Source organism: Eptatretus burgeri, chromosome 3 (genome assembly GCF_056783735.1).
Source record: "Eptatretus burgeri isolate ZD-2024b chromosome 3, Ebu_testis_v1, whole genome shotgun sequence".
NCBI classification, from domain to species: Eukaryota; Metazoa; Chordata; class Myxini; order Myxiniformes; family Myxinidae; genus Eptatretus; species Eptatretus burgeri.
Genome location: NC_140963.1, coordinates 140,808,106 through 140,828,749, shown reverse-complemented (window position 1 = coordinate 140,828,749; position 20,644 = coordinate 140,808,106). Strand labels below are relative to the sequence as shown.

Genomic DNA, 20,644 nt, shown 5'->3' with positions numbered 1-20,644 from the left:
ACCATGTGCTCAGCATCACTCCTGATGCAGGGCTATACACATTGTGTGAGGCAAATGTTCAGCATCGACCGCCTTGACGATAGCCAGGGCCATATCCCTGGATATGTTCCGTTAACTTGCTTCTCGTGCAATTTCAGGCATAAGTGCTAAGGGGTCGCAGGTCTTCACTGAGACCTCGCGTACCCGTGCCTCAAGTATGCTGTGTCTTCTTCTTCTCCTTCTTGCGTATGGCAGCGAGGCTGCCGGGTAGCTATCATTTTGTCGGGGCACGGCTGTGCCGCTGATGTTGTGCCCCCATGTTGTGTACTGTTGTGTTTGACAAATGTACTGGCAAGCCTCTGACGCTGTCGACCTTTTCCAGTCGGCATGATGTTGAGTTCATCCAGAATGAACTCGGGTTTCCAGACTGGACCCCGTCAACTAAAAGACTGCCCCCCAAAACCCAGGTGACTGTTCAGACAGCCAAGAACAAATTTTGTGTAGCAGCAGTGAACCCAGACATCCTACAAAGATCTAATGAGGCCATAAATGTGGTTGAGAGGCTGTTTACCGATGTAGAAATCAGAGATTCGAGCTTTGAGAACGGAGAATCCACCTAACTACAACCTCGGTAAACTCTGGGGACTTGACATAGCCATGCAAACACAGTGGGTAGAGCTCGTCAACAACAATGTGAGGCTCACGGAGTTGGATGCGGGTATCTCGGAGAGAGATGAGAAGATCTCTGAGTTAAACGACATCGCCCATAATGAAAAAAAAAGTTGGCGGAGGCCATTGCCCCCAGAGAACATAGAACGCATTGAGAAGCAGCTGTGAGACTTTGAGAATCAGCAGTGAGACTTTGAGGAGTAGCTGCAAAAACTTAAAGATTTAAGAGGACCCCGCTTGGAGGCCGCTTCCACTAACAGCAAGAACCTTCGCTCCCAAATCTCTTGGAACCCGTGAAACAATCAACAGGGTGTTTCATGAGGATACCACACTCGGAGAGCATCTCCACATCCTATTTCGGGAGCAGGGTGTTACAGTCGTGAGCATCCTGACCGCACTTGGGTTTATCATCTCAACCCTGGCACTCACACTCACAGGTTGTGGTGGTGGGGGAATGGGGTGTGTGGGTGGACCATCGCCTATGCTGCTATCCAATCTAATAGATAAGGAGAGTCTGAAGAAGTGGGCAAAAAAGTACATGCAATCCTTGGGTCGGGTCCTAGCAAAGCTTTCCAGGAAGGCTACAACCACCCTACCAGGAATAATTGGGAATATTGTGTCCTGGCTCCTCAGCTTATTAGCCGGGACAGCTGGCTGGCTTGCAGAAAAGATGTGGGCTCTTGTTATTACTGTTGGAGGGCTGGTGTGCATTGCCACCCGAGACTGGCGAAGTCATGAACAGTAGGGCTAAGAGGCCAATGGCAATGCCACCAACAATGAGCGCTGTCTTTTCATCTTCATGAGATGCAGCTGCGGCTCTTTGGGCTGAGGTGACAGTCGGGATGACTGTTGGTGCAAATGTTAGAACAGCTGGGATGGCAGGAACAGCTGCAGCTGGCTCGGCAGGAACCACAATGCCTTTTTCTCCTGTTACTACAGGTGGTGGGGTTGGGGCTGTGTTTACATCAGCGTTCACACCTAGTTTTTGGTTTTTGGTGGCAATAACAAACTCGTCGTTGCAACCCTCAATCTGCTGGTCCAGCATGCGAAGCTGCAGGTCATAAGGGGCGACGTAAAGCCCATAACCAAAGATATAGTCAACCTTGGAACATGCATGCTGCAGAATATTTTGGTCGCGTTCAATCGCTGAGGAGAGGCTGACAGGGGATGTGATTGTGGCTTCAACCAACACCATAAACTGCTTCTATGGGCCAATGTGGTGCCGGTACCCAAGATGCTTGTGGTTGTCTCAAATGCTTGTCTCAAACTGATGATGTCTCAAACTGAGGATTGCCCAGACATTGGTCATGATTGAGTCGTTCAGTCGCTCACCATCTGGATGGGTGAATCCCTCTGATTTATCAAGGATGGATGTGGTCCATCTCTGACCAGAGGCCTGTGCGATGTAGTCTGTGTGTAGGTTCCCGTCCATAGTCTTCTTAGTGAATGACAACCCCCCCCGCCCCCCCCCACTGTCAAAATCACCAATTATAGGGTAATACCCACAATTGGCCCAGGAGATCTGAATAGCCACCCAGTCCTCAGTTAGGACCATTCAGCCGCCAGTCAGTGTTTGGAACAACTCCAAACTCACTGCAGATGCATTCATAGGCTCGACGATGTGTGGCAGTTTATACTTGGCAAAGTTGCCTGAGAACTTTGCCTTGAACTTTTTTTGGGCTGTCTGTCACCTGGATGTCAGGTCTGAGTAGGCTTTCTACTGCTGGAGCAGCTACCGCTGCCTTGAACACCCCACCCACTCTGTATTTTGGCATCTATATTGAAAGCAAATGCTTTCTTATCCACCGCCCTGAAGGAGCAAACAACAACATTTGTTGGGAACAACACAATTGCTATGTTTTAGACGCTTTCAAATATTCAAAGCGGAGAGATAGTCCCCCTCCAGCAGTGCATTGCCAACCACAATGGCGGCTTGCACATCAGCCTGCGCTCGATTACCTACAGTGCCTTCAGAAAGTATTCACACCCCTCAACGTTTGTCACATTTTGTTGTGTTACAGCCTGAATTTAAAATGGATTCAATTTAATTTTTTTTGTCACTGATGCACACAAAATACCTCATCATGACAAAGTGAAAACATGTTTTTCGAAATGTTTACAAATTAATTAAAAATGAATCGTTGAAATGTCTTGCGTCAATAAGTATTCAACCCCTCTGCTTTGACACTCCAAATTGAGATCAGTTGCATCCAATTTCCTTTGATCATCCTTGAGACGTCTCTACAACTTGATTGAAGTCCACCTGTGGCCAATCCAGTTGATTGGACATGATTTAGGAAGAAACACACTTTTCTATACAAGGTTCCACAGTTGACAGTGCATTTCAGAGCAGAAACTCCACTATGAAGTCCAATGAACTGTCCGTAGAACTCCTAGCTATAAATTTGAGGTGGCATAGACCTGGGGAAGGGTATAAACCAATTTCTCGAGTGTTGAAACTTCCCAAGAACACAGTGAGCTCCATCATTAGGAAGTGGAAAGAATATGGAACTACCCAGACTCTTCCTAGAGCTGGCTGTCTGAACAAACTGAGCAACCGGACAAGAAGGACCTTGGTCAGGGAGGTGACCAAGAACCCAATGACCACACTGACAGAACTCCAGAGTTCCTTGGCTGAGATGGGAGAACCTGCCGGAAGGACAACAATCTCTCCAGCACTTCACAGATCTCGGCTTTCTGGGAGAGTGGCCTGACGGAAGCCACTCCTGAGAAAAAGGCACATGACAGCACACCTGGAGTTTGCAAAAAGGCACGTGAAAGACTGAGAGTATGAGGTAAAATATTCTGTGGTCTGATGAGACAAAAATTGAATTATTTGGCCTGCATGCAAAGCGCTATGTCTGACAGAAATCGAGCACACCTCATCACCCATCGAACACCATCCTGACTGTGAAGCATGGTAGTGGCAGCATCATGCTTTGGGGATGCTTTTCAGCATCAGGGACTAGGAGACTTGTAAGGATAGAGGGAACAATGAATAGAGCCAAATGCAGGCAAATCCTTGAGGATAATCTGCTTCAGAGTGCAAAAGACCAAAGACTGTGGCGAAGATTTGCATTCCAACAGACATGACAACAGGCAAATAAACATGCCCCCGAGCTTGTGGAGCATCTATGGACTGTGGAAGTTAACAAAAAAGGGCGCTCCATCAGATGTTGTCAATCTCAATAACAACAAGGCTAATGGGCTCATCGGACTGACATTTGAGGGTCCATGCAAGTTAAAGTTTACAGCTGGCCTGCTGAGCCTGCTTTGCCTCTGACACAGATTGGCTTAGCGATGGTGTATATACGAGAGACCGACCTGTAAACTTTGTCTTCACCAAAACACTTCATGTGCATCTTGATCAGAGAGGAACCACACATAATGCCTTAAACGGGGGCCCCACCACTCTTCTCAGGGTCATTGGTGTTGGAGGTCATCCCTTTGATGAAACCACCACTGTGAGCTTTCCCCACCCCGATTATCGACTGCTGTGGTGTTGTACAATTAATGAATTTAAAGTATCTGTCCATGATGGTACTGGATGGCTTTTCGACAACACCAAGTTTCCGATCTCTGTTGTTCTGTAAATACAATAAACAGTATTTGCGGCCCCGTTCACTGCGGTCGTGATGACTCCGACTGCTTTTCCAGTTGCGGTAAGCAAGACTTCTCTGAACATGCAAAAAGGACATCTGTGGACGGTGCATTGAGCCATTTTCAATCTGCCTTCACAAAGATGGTGGAGGGTGGTGTGGCCTTGAAAAATATCGTGAACGCCTGTAAGCAAGTTATCACCATCTATGCAGACCGAAATGGAAAATTAAATGATGGTTTATTGAAGTGGTCCTTTGTGGATAGCTCAATGGAATACAAGCAAAAAAAAAAAAAATAATGGCGTGGATAAGCCCGATCAAGAGTTTTCTGACACTGCAACCTTTGGCAGGCCCCTGGAGCTCTCTCTTGTAGACCGTATCGACTTCCAGACAGTCAGAAATTGGCCTGATGCCAATTGTGCTGTTCTTTCACTCCTAATTGAACTTGACTTGAAGGTGTTTATACTCCACAAAGATGAAGCAGCCCGCAGCACCTGCTGTGCATGCGAGTATCTGCCCAGAGCTGCATACGTCTCTGCCAGTTGAAGAGCTGTCACAACAGCAGTCGTACAGGCTGCAGCAGATTAACCGGCTCAAGTGGTGACTTGAAGAGTTGCGGGACACAATGTCCACTCTATGCAAAAAGTACCGCTATGCTGTTAATGCGGTTGATGGAGTGGATACAGCCTAGATGGCTACTCGTATGGATTGGGAATCGGGGGCATTGGCATCCTCTCCATCATTATCACAGCCCCAATAGTTCTTGGAATGAAAGCGGCCACCCTGGCATGCCGGCTACTCGGCGGCGTGGCTGGCAAGTGTGTCAGCTGTCGCTTGGCCATCAAGGCCAAAAGACATGAAGAGATTTGTGTACTCGCTGAGACAAAGCTAAACATAATCTCAGACCATCTGTACGGCACTGCGAGATGGCAAGATTTCTGAGGAGGAATTCTGGCTGATTCTTGGCGAGATCAAAAAGTACAACCGAATGAAAGGCCAGATCCGTGCATGGGCACAAAGGTGCATAGTGCCTTGAAAATTGATGAGGTGACAAAAATCATACTCGTTCAGCAGGGCCGAAACAAGGCTAGTGCTTCAATTATGAAAGAAAAAATAACTGGTGTCGCTGTAACAGTTGCACAGTAACATGTTATTGCTTGTGTGACACCGACAGAAAAAAAAATTTTGCTGTCAATTTGTCATTTTTCTTGTGATACATATATATATATATATATGGTGGATATTTTTCTAAATGTTTTTCTTCCTTTTATCACCTGGGTATATACTGTACTGAGGCACGAGTATATCTAAACGGTCATGTAGGTGCTCACTCTGTGTTGTTCTCAAAGGAGTCCATTTCCTCATTTGTGTTTGATGGGGAGAGCTGCTGTTGGGGCTGGTGGCCACGGTGGGCATGAATGCAGCGAATGCGACACAATCGGCCCAAAGGGCACTGAAGCATTGGAAATATAGCTTATCGGTAAGAACATCATCCAGGCTGTTGATCTCGTCAGCTGTAGCATCGCGTCCCACATACTCTCGGGCAAGCCCTTGACCGGCCAAGGCGGCCAGTTGGGCACGTTTCTGCACAAGGCTATTGCTCTGCATAACCCTCTCCATGAGTTATTGCATAGTGTTACCACATCTACAATGCCCACGTCCACGCGATGGATTTCATTGCACAGTGCGCCAATGCGTGCAAACTTGGATTCCAATGTAGTCATTTCACCATCCTCCAGCATCTGAGAAACAACGCCAAAAATTTGTTCCAATATGTTGGTAGTCTGCATTATTTTTTTTAATGTCCATTGTGTTGGAACAACAAGCAACAACGATTTGTTGCCTTTATCACCTGGGTATATACTGTCATGTCCAGGCGGTTCGGTTATATCCCACTCTTGACCCAGATGTCGTGTTCCGGTCAGGTTACCACTGACCTGGATGGATAGCCGAACTGTTTTACTTGAAGGCGAGCAGCCGAGATCCTTGGAGATTATGGTGCATGCGGAACGGAAGGAGGCGGAGCACATACCAGAACGGAGGCACACGGGTTTATCCGCGAACCCACAACGAACAAACAAACACAAGGAAATTCAACAAATGATGGTTTGATGAACATAAAATCAACGAGTTGTCATGAAAGGTGAGGTAAACTGAAGCCTAATTTGAGACGTCTCCACTCAGTCACAAAAACAGATAAGGGAACGGATAAAGTAGAAGAAGATCCTCCCTTTGTTCTGGCATCTAGCTGTGCGTCCAGAGATGACGTTTTAGGAACCTGGCGATCCTTGAAACCACGTAGCCACCATGTGGGAAAATGCACCCAAAATGGCGCCAAGTCGCTCTCTGTGGTCATGTATGTGAGGTAATTCGCATTGACGGCCTCCAACGCTGGGGCCCACAACCTGCCGTACAGTTTCTCCTCACGATGGAGATTGCCCATGCCGCCCCTCTCTCGACACTAGGCCCGCTCACAGCAAACGGCGCTGCCTTTCTCCTTGAACATACAATGGGACAATTGCTGCGGCCCAAAGATAAGGCCAATAGACACGCTCTTCTTCTTCTCTCCTTTTCCTCGAAGTGTACAAACTTTGTGGCTCGGCCGGACAGACAACGGCCAGCGTCCCGTTCCAGCACGCGAGCAAATTCACACAGCATGAACAACGAGAATCACGCAGCTTTTTTGTTGTGCTGAGAGGGACCAAAGAGGTCCTACGTGTTCTGACCACCGTCTCCACACTCTCATCCTCCTTTTTATGTCACACCGACCAATCATCAGCCTCGGGGGCATGGCCTGCCGATACGAAGCCGGGAAGGCGGGGTTTTTGCCTGCTCGGGTTTTCATTGTTGTTGAAAATGTGGTTCTTTTATTTCCGGTTTTATAAATGCAAAAACGTAGGAAAAGGTCATGGGGGCAATCACATACTGGGAGAAACTAGCCTTAAATCCTTCCTAGTTAACACAGCACCACCCCCATGTGGTGACACGTAACAATCCTAAACTCACAGTTTTCCAGACTTAACTTACGTCGAGATGTCTCCTGCTTGTCCACGGACCATGCAATGCTATACAATCCTGTCTTGACTATGAAATTCCTCCATCTACCCCACAAACATAACAACACTAAGACAGGAGTATATCTAACTGGATATGTAGCGGCAGAATGCGACAAAACTGTGACTCCGCTATAAAAACAGTATAGGGCAGCTATCGCCTCAAAATCTAGCTTTGGTCCTGGGAGCCATGATGGGGTGAATTGCGGGCCCCAGTTGAGCATGTTCAAACTGCCCCAATCCCCCCCCACAAAACCTGGGCAACACTTTTACTTAGCTCGAGAATCAAGCCCAGACTGTACAGTTTAGAGGCGACTATACAAACTTTTGCCTGTCATGGATTGTCATAAGTATCTCGTTTGTAGAACTTTTTGAATGTCCCACACAAACACAATGGAAAACACAGAACGAATGAGAACATACATGTGAAACTTGCAAGAGTACATTTTGCATAAAACACGGCACTGACCTTGGGCCTTGGCCTGGCCAAACCATGTGAGAAAGGGCTGTCTTCAGAGCACAAGGAACATACATAAATCGAAGCCACAGAGTTTAATTCTAAAAATAAAATATAAAATCACAGTTATGGCACTGCAGCACTTGCAAAACACAGCAGAGACTGTGGCTGGTGGCTTGGTCTAACTGTCAGAGAAAGTGCCATGATTGTCACAAACAACGGAGGTGCAGTGAATGAACAATTGGAAGATAGTCTGAGATACTATAGTTCATAGCATGCCCGTCCTGTACATTTACCGCAATGGAGTGCTGACCTTGATAGAACAAGGCACAAACCTTAAAGCAACACAAAATGTAAATACAGAATTGAAAGCTTCATCAAGGTTACTTTGTAGAATGCTCTTATCTCTTATCAAATTTGACTTTCTCAACTGGTTATTAATTACATCCAATCCGTCCCATCGAATGTTTGGCTCAACATGACTTATCTACAGTTTGAAACACTTACCTTAGCTCCTTTCAAAGCCGTCCTTTTATTAATATTCCAGGAATTTTACGAAGAAATACATAGTGTCACCCTCAACCAAATTGCAACGGAATGTCTCAACTGTTTTATACTCAGACAAGTGTCCTCGTGTCGTCGTTGACTTGTTAAAAGTCTTGAGTAATCCAGCAAGGCAGAAGTTCTCGAAAAAAATCAGTCCTATTCAAATAGAAGAGCAGATGCTACATTGGAGTCATCAGAAGGAAACCGAAGAAGTAAAGACCAAAGATGGAGTCATCAGGAGGAAACCTGGATAGGATTCGGGTTTCAGCTGCTACTCCTCTACCCTCGAGAATTCACTTCTCCTTCGGGAGATAGATAACGGAAGAGAAATAAACAGTGAAAGAGATAAAACGAATGAAAAAAGCAAGAATTACAATGAACAAAGAGAAATGTGAAAAGCTATAAAGAAGTGTGAAAGGAACAAAGAACAAGGATGTCGGGAAGAACCTAAATCGATAGATTTTAGCAGTTACTCCCCAGGCTTAAACGCAGCAACAGGCAGAAGATATCAGAGGTCCATCAGTGGGGAAGCACAATCCACACAGCATCAGGATATGGCACAAACATGATCAAACAGAAGACCAAACATTGCAATGGAGTCATCAGAAGGAACCCGAAGAAGCAAAGATGGAGTCATCAGAAGGAAACCTGGATCGGATTCGGGTTTCAGCTGCTACTCCTCGACCCTCAATATCTTAACCCCACCCAAGTGCCTATTTTCAGAGGGAGGCAAAATTGGTCAAAATCCCACTCCCTTAAAATATTGATCTGACTTAAAACATTCAAAACTAAAACGGCACTCGGTGGAGTGCGTAGCTACGCCCGACTGAACAGTTTACATTTTCTATCCCACTGATAGGCCGGATCTGGATCCGGACCAGAACCAAAATCTAATCAGCTTGTTCTTGTCACCTACCCAACTCATCCACCAATTATTGTCAGAATCCATCAACAACCTTTTGAAATATCCTGGTCACAGACAAACAGACAAGGGTGAAAATATAACCTCCATCCACCTTCGGTGGTGGGGGTAGTAAATGTCTCACGTCATTTTACGTATCATATCTAAAAATTAGCTCACTCAGAACAGTTTTAAAGATTTTTTTTCTGGAGGGGTGGCAGATTTATATGTTAATATCGAATGATACTTTTCAATTATACTTCAAATTTTTTATGCTACTTTCTAATTTTCGTCATGGGAGTGTCAGAGGATTGTGCCATCTGGAAAACGGCCAATTCAAGGAGGGACATCAGCATCAGCTACTCTTGGCAAGGAGGGAAGTGCAAGCATTAACCGGCCCAGTGAAGCAAGCAATGACATCGATATCAACTGTGTACCTGGAGAACATGTACACCAGGACTGCCGTCGAAAATACTGCAACCCACAACAAATGGCCAGCGCTGTTAAACGATACAAGAAGGGATATGGTAAAGACCTCACTCAGAGGACTTTGGACCGTATTGTCCATCTTGTATTCCCCGTGTTCCCCGCCCCATCCCTCTCCCTTCCACAGATCGAATGTCTCTGTTCCCCACTGTTTTGACCTTCCCTCTCCTGCCCCTCTTGTGTCATGAACCCCTTGCTGTGCGCTGTGTGTTAGCTCTCATACGAGCCTCGACAATGTGTGCAAAAAAAAAAAAATAATACACTGAAAGGCATGAACGTCGGTCATCAGAAGAACCGTTTTCCTTCAACACTGATTGTCTTTTCTGTGGCAAACCAGCAAATATCGGAGGAAAGCGAAGGAGGCCTAATGTTGTACCAGTCAAGACCATTTACAGTAAGTCAAGGACAAAATCATGAAATGGATAGTCATGGCATCTTGTCATGAAAGAGGTGATGCTTGGGCAGGTACTGTACAATCTAGAAATTTTCACATTCAAACCTGCATGCTGCAGATGCAGTGTACCACCGGACCTGGAGCATAAATTTCCAGAGAAAGAAGCAGCTGCAAGCAGTTGATCAAACGGACAAAAGGTGCCTAAAAAGGGCTAAACTTGGTCGGCCACAAGATGAAGCAAGAACAGATGCATTCTTGGAGGTTGTTGAATTTCTTGAAGAAAATGACGATGAACAGATCACCATCAATGATCTCATGAGCCGTATTGAAGAGAATCTGTTAAACTCAAAATGTAGCGCATGCAGCGAAGCGCACATGAGGTTCAAACTCCAGGAACACATCGGAGATAGCATCATCCAAACTGAGATTAACGACAAACCCAATGTAGTCAGCTTCAGGAACATGGCTGAAGTTGTGCTCCAAGACCTTTACAGTCATCACAAGGTGGATCCAAACACAGACAAGATGAAGTTAATACAAAATGTCCACCAATGAATGCTGGCAAACGGGACACCCGTTTAACGTCCATCCAAGGAACGGCGCACACATTTAAGAATCACCCTGCCTGTGACTTCCTACCTGACACCCTGAGAGTGTTATTTGGAAGGGCTGTTTGTGAGAATAGCTGTTCTATTCTCCTCATCCCTTTATAAGGGATGAGGTCTGATGGCACCAAGCTTCTGCTCTGCCTTGACCACAATACTCCTCCACCTTCTGTCCTCAGACAACTCCATCCACTCTCCAACTACCCCAACCTTATGGATATCCCTCCTCACGCAATCCTCCAATTTCAACCACAGTCTATCTCTTTTCCTCCTACCTTGCTCCCTCAATCTATCCGCTCTTTTTGCCATTCTCTCTTCCCCTATCCACACCACGTGTTCAGCCCATCTCAGCCGGCATTTCAACAATTTCCCTGTCAAGCTCATCTGCACACCAATCTCCTCCCTCAGTTCATCCATTCTCCTTCTATCCACCCTCTTCACTTCTGGACCCAGTTGTTCTTGCAAACCTGCAGCCTCTGGTGTTGTCTCTCTGTCAGTGCTTCCATCTCCAGGCCATAAAGGTCGGCCAGTGTTACACATGACATCATAACCTTCCCTTTAATTGCCTTGATATCTTTCTGTTTGGTATTACCCCCTCCACCGTTCTTGACACATTCACACCCACCTAAATCCTCCTCCACACCTCAGACTTTCCATCCCCAATCGCTATTCCTCGCAGATACTCAAAACTATTTCCCAGCCTGATCTCCTTCCCCTCTAAATATGATATTAATTTATTTTCTCTGCTGCCAGACCTACATCACCTCAGTCTTCTCCATACTCAACTTCAACCCATGTTACCCAAATGCCTCCTTTCACTCCTCCAGTACCTCCTGCATCTCCCGCTCACCCCTCTCCACCGCAACAGCCAGATCGTCTGCATACAACATTCTCCCCATACTCACCCTCCTGCTTACCAGCTCCATCACCATCATAAACTTGAGTGGGCTGAGAGCTTCCCTGCCTCAAACTGATGTTCACACCAAACTCCTCAGCCATCCCAGCACCAACAAAAACTCTTCCCTTCACTCCCTTGTACATCCCTTTCACCAACCTGACTTCTGCCTCCTGCATTCCCATCCAGGTCAGTGTTGCCATCACCATCTCTCTTGGGATATCTCTCTTGGGACATCTCAGCGTCATGGGCCATCTCCAGGTCCATTAATCCAAATACCATCTCACCTTCCACCTCCAACCCCTTCTCCACCAGCTGTCTCAGTGTGAACATCCCATCCGCCATTCCCCTACCCTTTCTAAACCCCTGCTGCACTTCTCCAATCTCCATCTCCACACTCTTCCTTATCCTCCTGTCCAGAATTCCCTCCAGCACCTTTATTGCATGACTTAGGAGCATCATGCTGCTGCACTTCCCTGGATCTTGAACATCACAGTCCCCCCCTCCATGTTGGCACAATTAACCCTGCCCTCCAACCCCATGGAATTGAAACATATTCAACAATCTCTTCATCCAACTGACTCCGACTTCTTTCACTGCAATCATCATCTCTGAACACACCTCATCAATGCCTGGTGCTATACCCTTCTTCATCCTTTTAAATGCCATCCGCACTTCCTCCTCTGTGATCTCCATAGCTCCAGCTTGAAGCATTGCTTCCTTCCCGGTTCACCAGCTCTTTCAAATATCCTTCCCACACCTTCAATACTGCTCCCTCTCTGTCACGAGCCTCCCATCACAATCCTTAATCACACCTCCCCTCCCCCCACCACACCACGTCCTTACCATCCCCATCCCTGTCACTAGCCTCCCATCACAATCCTTAATCACACCTCTCCCCCCACCCCACCCCCCACCACACTTCACGTCCTTACCATCTCCATCCCTGTCACCAGCCAATTCATATATCATCTCCCTCCCACCATCCTTTTCCAACTTCTTGTACACCTCCTCTTCATCCACAGCTCTCCTCACTGCTTTCTTTTTCTGCCCATATGGGTGTAGCAACCCCGCATCCGGCTGACTCCCCCTATCCTTGATGTTCTCGATCCTCTTCCAAACCTCCTTATTTTCACCAATTGCCTTCGCTACCTCCTCCGTCCATCATACCTGGTTTCTATCCCGAGACAATGCACCCTTTCCAGACGTTCTACCGCACAAAACTTCTGCAATTCCCCTAAATGCCTCTCCGTACTTCTTCCACTCCTCCTCCCAAGCTTCCACTTCTTCATTAGTTGCTCATACCTAGCCCTCAACCTCTCCTTGTACTCTTCGAGGACGTTTCCCCGACACTTCCCCCACCGAATAATCTTTTGACGTGATAATCTGCTGGATAGTAACACACTCTCCCGTCACTGCCTTGCAATCCTTAACCCTCCACAACTGTCACTTCCTTACTGCCACCAAATCGAAATCTGTTCTCTGATGTCCACTCCTACAGGTAATCTTGTAGCTTTGAAAGAATGAACCAGCTATGGCCATCCCATTCCTCGCTACCATCGCCACTAGCTCTCAACCCTCTCTCTTCCTTGTTCCCCACCCAAATTTTCCAAAACATTCCTCTTCACCCGGCTCCGCCACTCCCATGTACGCGTTAAAATCCCCCGCAATGCACAGCATCACCTGCAGCTCATCCATTCCCATCATCCTCTCCAGTGCATCTCTGCATTCCCGCTTCTCTGCCCCAGTCCTTCCCATTTGTGGCCCATATACCACAACAACACAAACCATTTGCCTCTGTATCACCACCCATGCAATAATTATCCATCCCTCCCATCTTTCCACTCTGATTACCTGCTTGTTGATCTCTTCTGACACTATTATTCCCAGACATTACTCCTTCCATGACGACCCGTGTGTAACAACTTTATCCTCCTACCAATGTCCTCGCTCTGTGTCGTTTCAATTCGGTCTCCTGCACACACAACATTTCCAAACTCCTTCTCTGCATCATCTCCACCACTTCTACCCTTCTCTCTCACATTGATCCCACATTCAAACGACCAAGATGGACCTTGCTTCTGAATCACTACCCACCTGACAGAGCTGGTACTGAATAATTTGTGATGTTCAGGTTATCAATCAGCAGCACTGTCCTTGCTGACCTGCTGGAACTACTACTCTCGCCTGCTATCCCAATCATGTGTGCAATGTGCACACACACACACACACATACACACAAACCTCTTTCGCCACTCGCCTCCAAACTTGTTCTCATTTTCACCCTCAACACTCGACTCCTCTCCCTCACCTTTTTTGATTTTTTGGTACACCTTGTCGAGGCTCCTATGAGAGCTAACACACAACACAGCAAGGGGGGCATGAGACAAGAGGGGTGGGAGTGGGAAGGACAAAACAGTGGGGAGCAGAGACATTAGATCTGTGGAAAGGAGAGGGGTTGGACGAGGAACATGGGGTATACAAGATGGACACTACAGGGACTTTCAGGTCTTTACACGACAGGGAATCTCAGGAAGGAAAGCAGGGAATTTGAAGGAGGTGGGTTTGGAGTGGATTAATGGGGGAAGAAAAGATCATGGTCTTGGATGGGGGGAGATAAGAGGTGGTGGTGAACAGCTGTTTTGAAGACCTCGAGGGAAGCGTGAGATTGAAGAGCATGAGATTTTTACTCTATCTCTCAATGATGAAGAATCACTTTAAAAATTAAATAATCCTCATATGCAGATTCGGATCTTCACCAAAATCGATTATATTTGTCCTTTTCAAACACCCAACCAGTCCACCAAGTGTCGTTCAAATCCGTCCCCAATTTTTTTTGGATACCCTGCACACAAAGACCCAAACAAACAGACAGAAAGGGGTGAAAACATAACCTCCTTCACCTTCGGTGGCGGAGGTAACTGGACACCACCAGGATTTGGAGGAGGGAGACAGGTTTGGGAATTCAGACAAAATTAGAAAGATGCTGTTTCCTGGCTCTCTTGACGTAGTTCTCTTGTTGTTCCGAGCTTTGTGTTTGTGGAAGGAACTGAGATTGCCTTCAGTTGGATTTGCCTTCCATGAGGCGAAGGCAAGTTGTTTCAGGACAACTGCCTCACCACAAGCTTCAGTGAACCAAGGGCGGGAGGAAGGGTCGGACAACTAAAGATGAGAGGGGATATATCTGTGCATGAGGGAGAGCAGGTTTCTTTTAAACAATTTCTGGGATGAGTTGATGTTGGAGAAAGTAGTGATGGGAGACCAGTCTATAAGTTTGATGGCTGCTTGAAGACCCTGCCAGTTGGCCTGAGTGAAATTCCAGACTCGACGGCGCTGCGGTGGTTCTCTGATAACAGCCAGAGAGATCTCTACTTTTTCAAGCATGTGGTCAGATGAACCGATTGGAGCTGAGTAAGAACAGCAGACATTTTCTGCTCAAAAATGGTGTCCATGAAATTGGTCAAAATCAGATCCAGAAGAGATGGAGTTCCGTTGGTTGAGATCCGGGTCGTGAAGTTGACCGATTGAGTCAGTCCCAATGAGTCACAGAAGTCCTTTGCTGAAGTGCCATGACAGGTGAGAGAGTAACTCACACCTAGCCAACCGGTATGATGACAATTGATGTCACCACATATGAGGAAGAGAGAGTTGAAATGAGAGGATAGAAGTTCTTCCATGTTTTCCGAGAGTGAGATGTAAATGGAGTCATCACTGTTTGGTGGACGGTACAACACACATATAAACATGAGGTGGGAGTGGAGGGGAAGCCGTAGCCAGAGGTATTCCTGGGGGTGTGGGGGAGTGAGGGCAGTACATGGTGAGTGAGGAATAGAGTTTTTGATGAAAAGAGCAACTCCTCCACTCCACTGACGAACAGAGCAAGAGCAAGGAGGCTCAGGTCTGTCATACCAGAGGAGGGAGTAACCAGGGAGAGATACTAGGGAGTCAGAGACGTCTTGATGGAAGAACGTTCTTGTTGAGCAGATTATGTCTGGTTTGTCAATGGCCACCTGTATGGAAAGATGTGTCAGGTTTGAGCAAAGGCCCCGGATGTTTGAGGTCCAAACTGTTAAGGAAGACGGAGGGGACTCTATGTGCAGGGCAGTGGAGGGGGAGGGTAGGACGAGAGGAAGGGGGGAAGATAACGAGATTTGTTGAAAGAGTGTGGGGAATTGCAGAAGAGCTATGGGAGAGGGCCGGATGAGGAAGACAAAAGGCTCGGTGGTGAGGCGTTGAGGTGCATTGGGGAGTAATAAGAGAGGGGGCTGAGGGAAGTTGAAGCTTGGAGGAGGTGGAGTGATGAGGTGGAAGAGAGAGGGCAGGGGAAAGAGGCAGCTTGTGGATGTGAGGGGGGGAGCAACTTTGAGAAGGGGGAGTGAGGGGAGAGATTGTAGGAAGAAGGGAGAGAGGGGAGAGTTGAGGGAGAAGGGTGAGGGGGGAGTTTTTGGGAAAGGTGAGAGGGAAGCTTGTAGGGGGGAGAGTGTGAAGGTTGCTTTGAGAAGGAGGGAGACGATAAGAGGAGGCACGGCCAAGGTACAGGAGGGCAATGGGAGAGGTGGGGAGAGGGGAAGTACGAGATTTGGTTAGTGGTACGGTGAAGAAGGGAGTGGGCAGGGGGGGGTACAAGATTTGAGGGGTTGGGAAGAGCAGAAGTTGTGCTGAGTGGAAGGAAGGAGCATGTTTGTGATGTTGTGGGGAGTACTGATTGAGAGAGTGGGATATCTGTGAGGTGAGAATGGAGCCCACAGATGTTAGAACGCCACACACTTTGGGACAACAGAGGAGCTGTTACTGAAGCAGAAGACAGTGAAGAGGTGCCAAGAGCGGAGTAGGATGAGGGGAAAGATAGGAGGGGTAAGGAGAGGGGATAACAGGTGAGGGGTGAGGAGGTACGTTTAAGGAGGTGGGGTGAATTGGCACTGAAGTTGTAAAAAAATAAATAAATAAATAATGGAACACGAACTTGCATTACAAACTGGAATTAAAGAAAAAAATTTAAGTCAGAGATGCGACTCAAGACATAACTTGAGGGATGCAATAAAGGAGAATTAAGAGAATGGAGAAAAGAAACGTCATAACAGTTGGACGTCTGAGACGCGGGATGAAGGAAAAGTCAAATTGAAAAGTCTTTTGAAGAAGAAAAAGAGTCGTGAATTATGATGGAGTAACGAGAAGCACGCGTCTGAAAGAGGAAGTTGTAACATTTTCAGAGATTGTTGTTTTTTGTTTTTAATTTTTATGTTTTTTGAGAGATTATGTTCGGTTTGGCCGAAGTCGCATTTGGCTCGGCGGCCGTCGGGTCTGTAAAATCTACGGCCACTAGCAATTATAGGGCGGCCGCAGTATTTCCACGGTCACACTATGTAGCAGTCACAGATGTTTTTATTTTTCGGGGAGCCGCACGGGGTATTTATAAATTATGTAGACCGAAAACGTGGGGGTGCCGTACGGTCTTTGATTTGATGGCGCACGGTGACCGCAGCGGGCCCTAAGGCGAACGTGTGGCCAGACGGACGGTAACGAGTGGGTATATATACCAGTTCTTTTTTTACTGAAATAAAAATATAACAGTTCGGAATATACCAGTATATATAACTGAATATACTATAACTTTAATATATATATATATATATATATATATATATATATATATATATATATATATATATATATATATATATATATATAACTGAATATACTATAACTTTAATATATATATATATATAACTGAATATACTATAACTTTAATATATATATAACTGAATATACTATAACTTTAATATATATATAACTGAATATACTATAACTTTAATATATATATATAACTGAATATACCAGTTTGGAGTACAGTATAGGCAAACACCTATACTCCGATCTCTAGCGGTAGCGCATGGTGGACTCCCGGTCGACGCAGACTGCCACGGAGGCCGTATTTAGGACGCACAGCGGGCGTAAGGGAACCGTGCGTCGACCCTGCGTTGCCCACAGGTTGTCACACAGACCGCAAGGCCACCGTACGCTGAACACAGGGACACCTTAGGACTACCCTTCGGCAACCGTGGAAATAGTGCGGTCGCCGTAATTTTTTGGGGGTTGGCAAAATTCATTTTTCATTGATAAGAGCCTTCGGCAGCCGCACGAATAACGCAAGCCTACCGTACGCCCTACGTATGGTTGACGTGGAACACATCTACATCATGGCTACGGCTTGTCGAATTGCTATGGCCAACCTAGAAATGAAAAAAATGATAACTCCGCGCTATAATTCCACGGCGACCCCTACGGCCTGTAAAAGATAGCCATACGGCGTAGGGCCACCCTGAGGCCACCTCAGAAACTCTGTGGCCACCGCACATTTCTGTCAATTCGGGGGGGGGTACGGCCGCCGTATCCTAGCCGTAGAGCAAATGTGACTTAGGCCTTCGGTGAAGGAAACGTTGAAGAAAAATTGGTGTTGGTGAATTTGGATCAGCAAATGCAGAAGGAAGCTGGTTGGTCGATGAAAGTAACAGGAAGAAGAAGAAGAGGGGGCAGGGAAACACGTGGTGTTGGGAGGTGTGAATAGATATGAAGAAAAACAATTGTTTTTTTTCTTCTGCTTCACCCGACTCACTTCTCCCTCAGCAAAAAACAAAAAAAGTCAAACTTTTCAAAGTAAACACAAGTCAATTAGAAGTCACTACTTTTAACACTCAATTTCCACCCTTCAGTTCGACCGTTGACTCCTTCAGACACTCTGCCAAACCTCACCCTCTTTCACTGCCAGTAGCCTGCCATGCAGGGCTAACCGACGAGGGAAAACCGAGCCGTGTCCGTAGACACAAGGACGAAACGCAGCCCTCTCCGCTGAACCACTCCACCTCACCGCATGTCCAACAGAGTCCACAGGCACGAGGATGAAACATAGCCCGCCCCACTGAACCGCTCCACCTCACCGTGGGCCTCGCCATGTCCACAGGCACAAGGACAAAACGTAGCCCACCCCACCACACCGCTCCACACCACTGCTTGTTGAATATAATCCACAAGTGCAAGGGTGAAATGCAGCCCAATCCGCTGAACTGCTCCACCTCACCAGAGGACGAGCTGTGTCCACAGGCACAAAGACGAAGCGCAGCCAACCATGCCTGTCTCTTGCTCTCCAGTCTCTCTCTCTCTCTCTCTCTCTCTCTCTCTCTCTCTCTCTCTCTCTCTCTCTCTCTCTCTCTCTCTCTCTCTCTCTCTCCCTCTCCCTCTCCCTCTCCCTCTCCCTCTCCCTCTCCCTCTCCCTCTCCCTCTCCCTCTCCCTCTCCCTCTCCCTCTCCCTCTCCCTCTCCCTCTCCCTCTCCCTCTCCCTCTCCCTCTCCCTCTCCCTCTCTCTCTCCCTCTCCCTCTCCCTCTCTCTCTGTTTTCTGTCCCACACTTGCACTCTCACAGCCTCTGCCAAAACATGGGCATGATGAATCAAAATGGCCTTTCACCCATAACTGCCAAAGCACCGTTTGACCCACTACCATCCCCACTTTCTCCCATTGTGTATGTCATATTTACAAGGCCCATAAAAATGTTTTATAATTTGCTAAGATTAGCGTTTCTGTATGAGCCAAATGCAAGCCTGACACAACAATATAATTCATTGTTAGTTCCCCTTCGTTGATCAACATGATGTCTGGGTCAGGCCTGGGGAGTCATGGATTCACTGGATAATGGGGTGTGGCCCTGCCGGTACCTGTATGGGAGGACGAAAGTCCGAGTCTTCAGGTCCTTGGTGCATCCAGTCTTGCTCTATGGATGCGAGACTTGGACTCTGACCAGGGATCTGAGACGGAGACTTAATTCCTTTGGTACCAGGTCTCTTCGGAGAATGTTTGGCTATCGCTGCTCAGACTTTGTGTCCAACGAGCGGTTGCTGAGAGATACTCAAATGAGATTTGTTACCTGCATAGTCCGTGAGCTTCAGCTGCGGCTGTATGGACATGTGGCTCGTTTTCCTGATGCTGATCCTGCTCACCAGATTGTCTCAGCGAGGGAGTCTCGTGAGTGGAGGAGGCCAATGGGCCGACCACGTGCCTCGTGGTTGCAGCAGGTTGATCGGCATCTCAAGGAGATGGGGATGGGCCATGCATCTGCCTTGGGGATGGCCAGACGGAGGTCCCTGGAGTACCGGCGGAAAGTGGACGCAGCAACGTGCTGCTCTGGTGCATGCTCCCATACCTGACCTTACCTGACCTGATCAACTGGCAAGGTGAAAATCATTCATCATTCACCACGTCCAGTTGGTTCAGGTTATCAGCTCATAAGATGGTGTAATATTTGCCCAAGTCTTTCACGAACCGGTTGACCAGGCCTGACCTTTGACTGGAGAAGTTGTTTCGGTAGAAATTCAGTATCTGGTGCGAGCAACAGTCACAAACTTTGTGAAATACATCGAAGGTTCTTCATCATCCACCAACAATCTGTCTTCAGACCGATCCCCAACATGACGTCTCATCCACCGAACGGTGCACTCATCGATGCAGCATTCTCTCTGTAAAATCCGAGGGAAGGTTTTTGGTGGAATCGACAACTGAACGCAGTTGAAATATCTCTAAGGTAGCGCACATGCCTTTGAGCTATCTTGTCGACCCCATACAAGCGAAGATCATGATAATTTTAATCGCACTCCGATGATGCCGTGTTGAAAAATGCATTCATTGTACTATACTCATATCTCAGAGCAATAGTAAACAACACCAAGGCTGTTTTACATTGTTCTATGTCAACAATTATAATGCCAAACATTTAACAGCAAAAACAATGATGTCAGATTATGCTGACCACATGTAACATGTGCAACTGCAAATGTGATGATGAGGCCATTGCCAGGATTTGTGTTTGAATTTTTAAAGTTCTTCATGTGGGCAGTCCTTTTGGAAAGTACTCTTTGAGCAATCATATCCATCTCTGTTGAACTCTGTTTCTGTCCCTCCTGATCCTCTTCACTCTGTTTGTAGCACCCAGAACTCTGTTTCTATCGCTCCACCTCTCCGCTCTGTTTGTAACACCCATTTTGCTTCTCCTCCTCACCCTTTCTGTATTCTC

General features: G+C 47.0%; 1 long non-coding RNA gene across 9 annotated transcripts in view; it reads left to right on the top strand.

The window, feature by feature from the left end:
* Positions 1-20,644, top strand: part of LOC147031152 (uncharacterized) — a 297,080-nt gene that overhangs the window by 204,271 nt on the left and 72,165 nt on the right. The window lies entirely within an intron of this gene.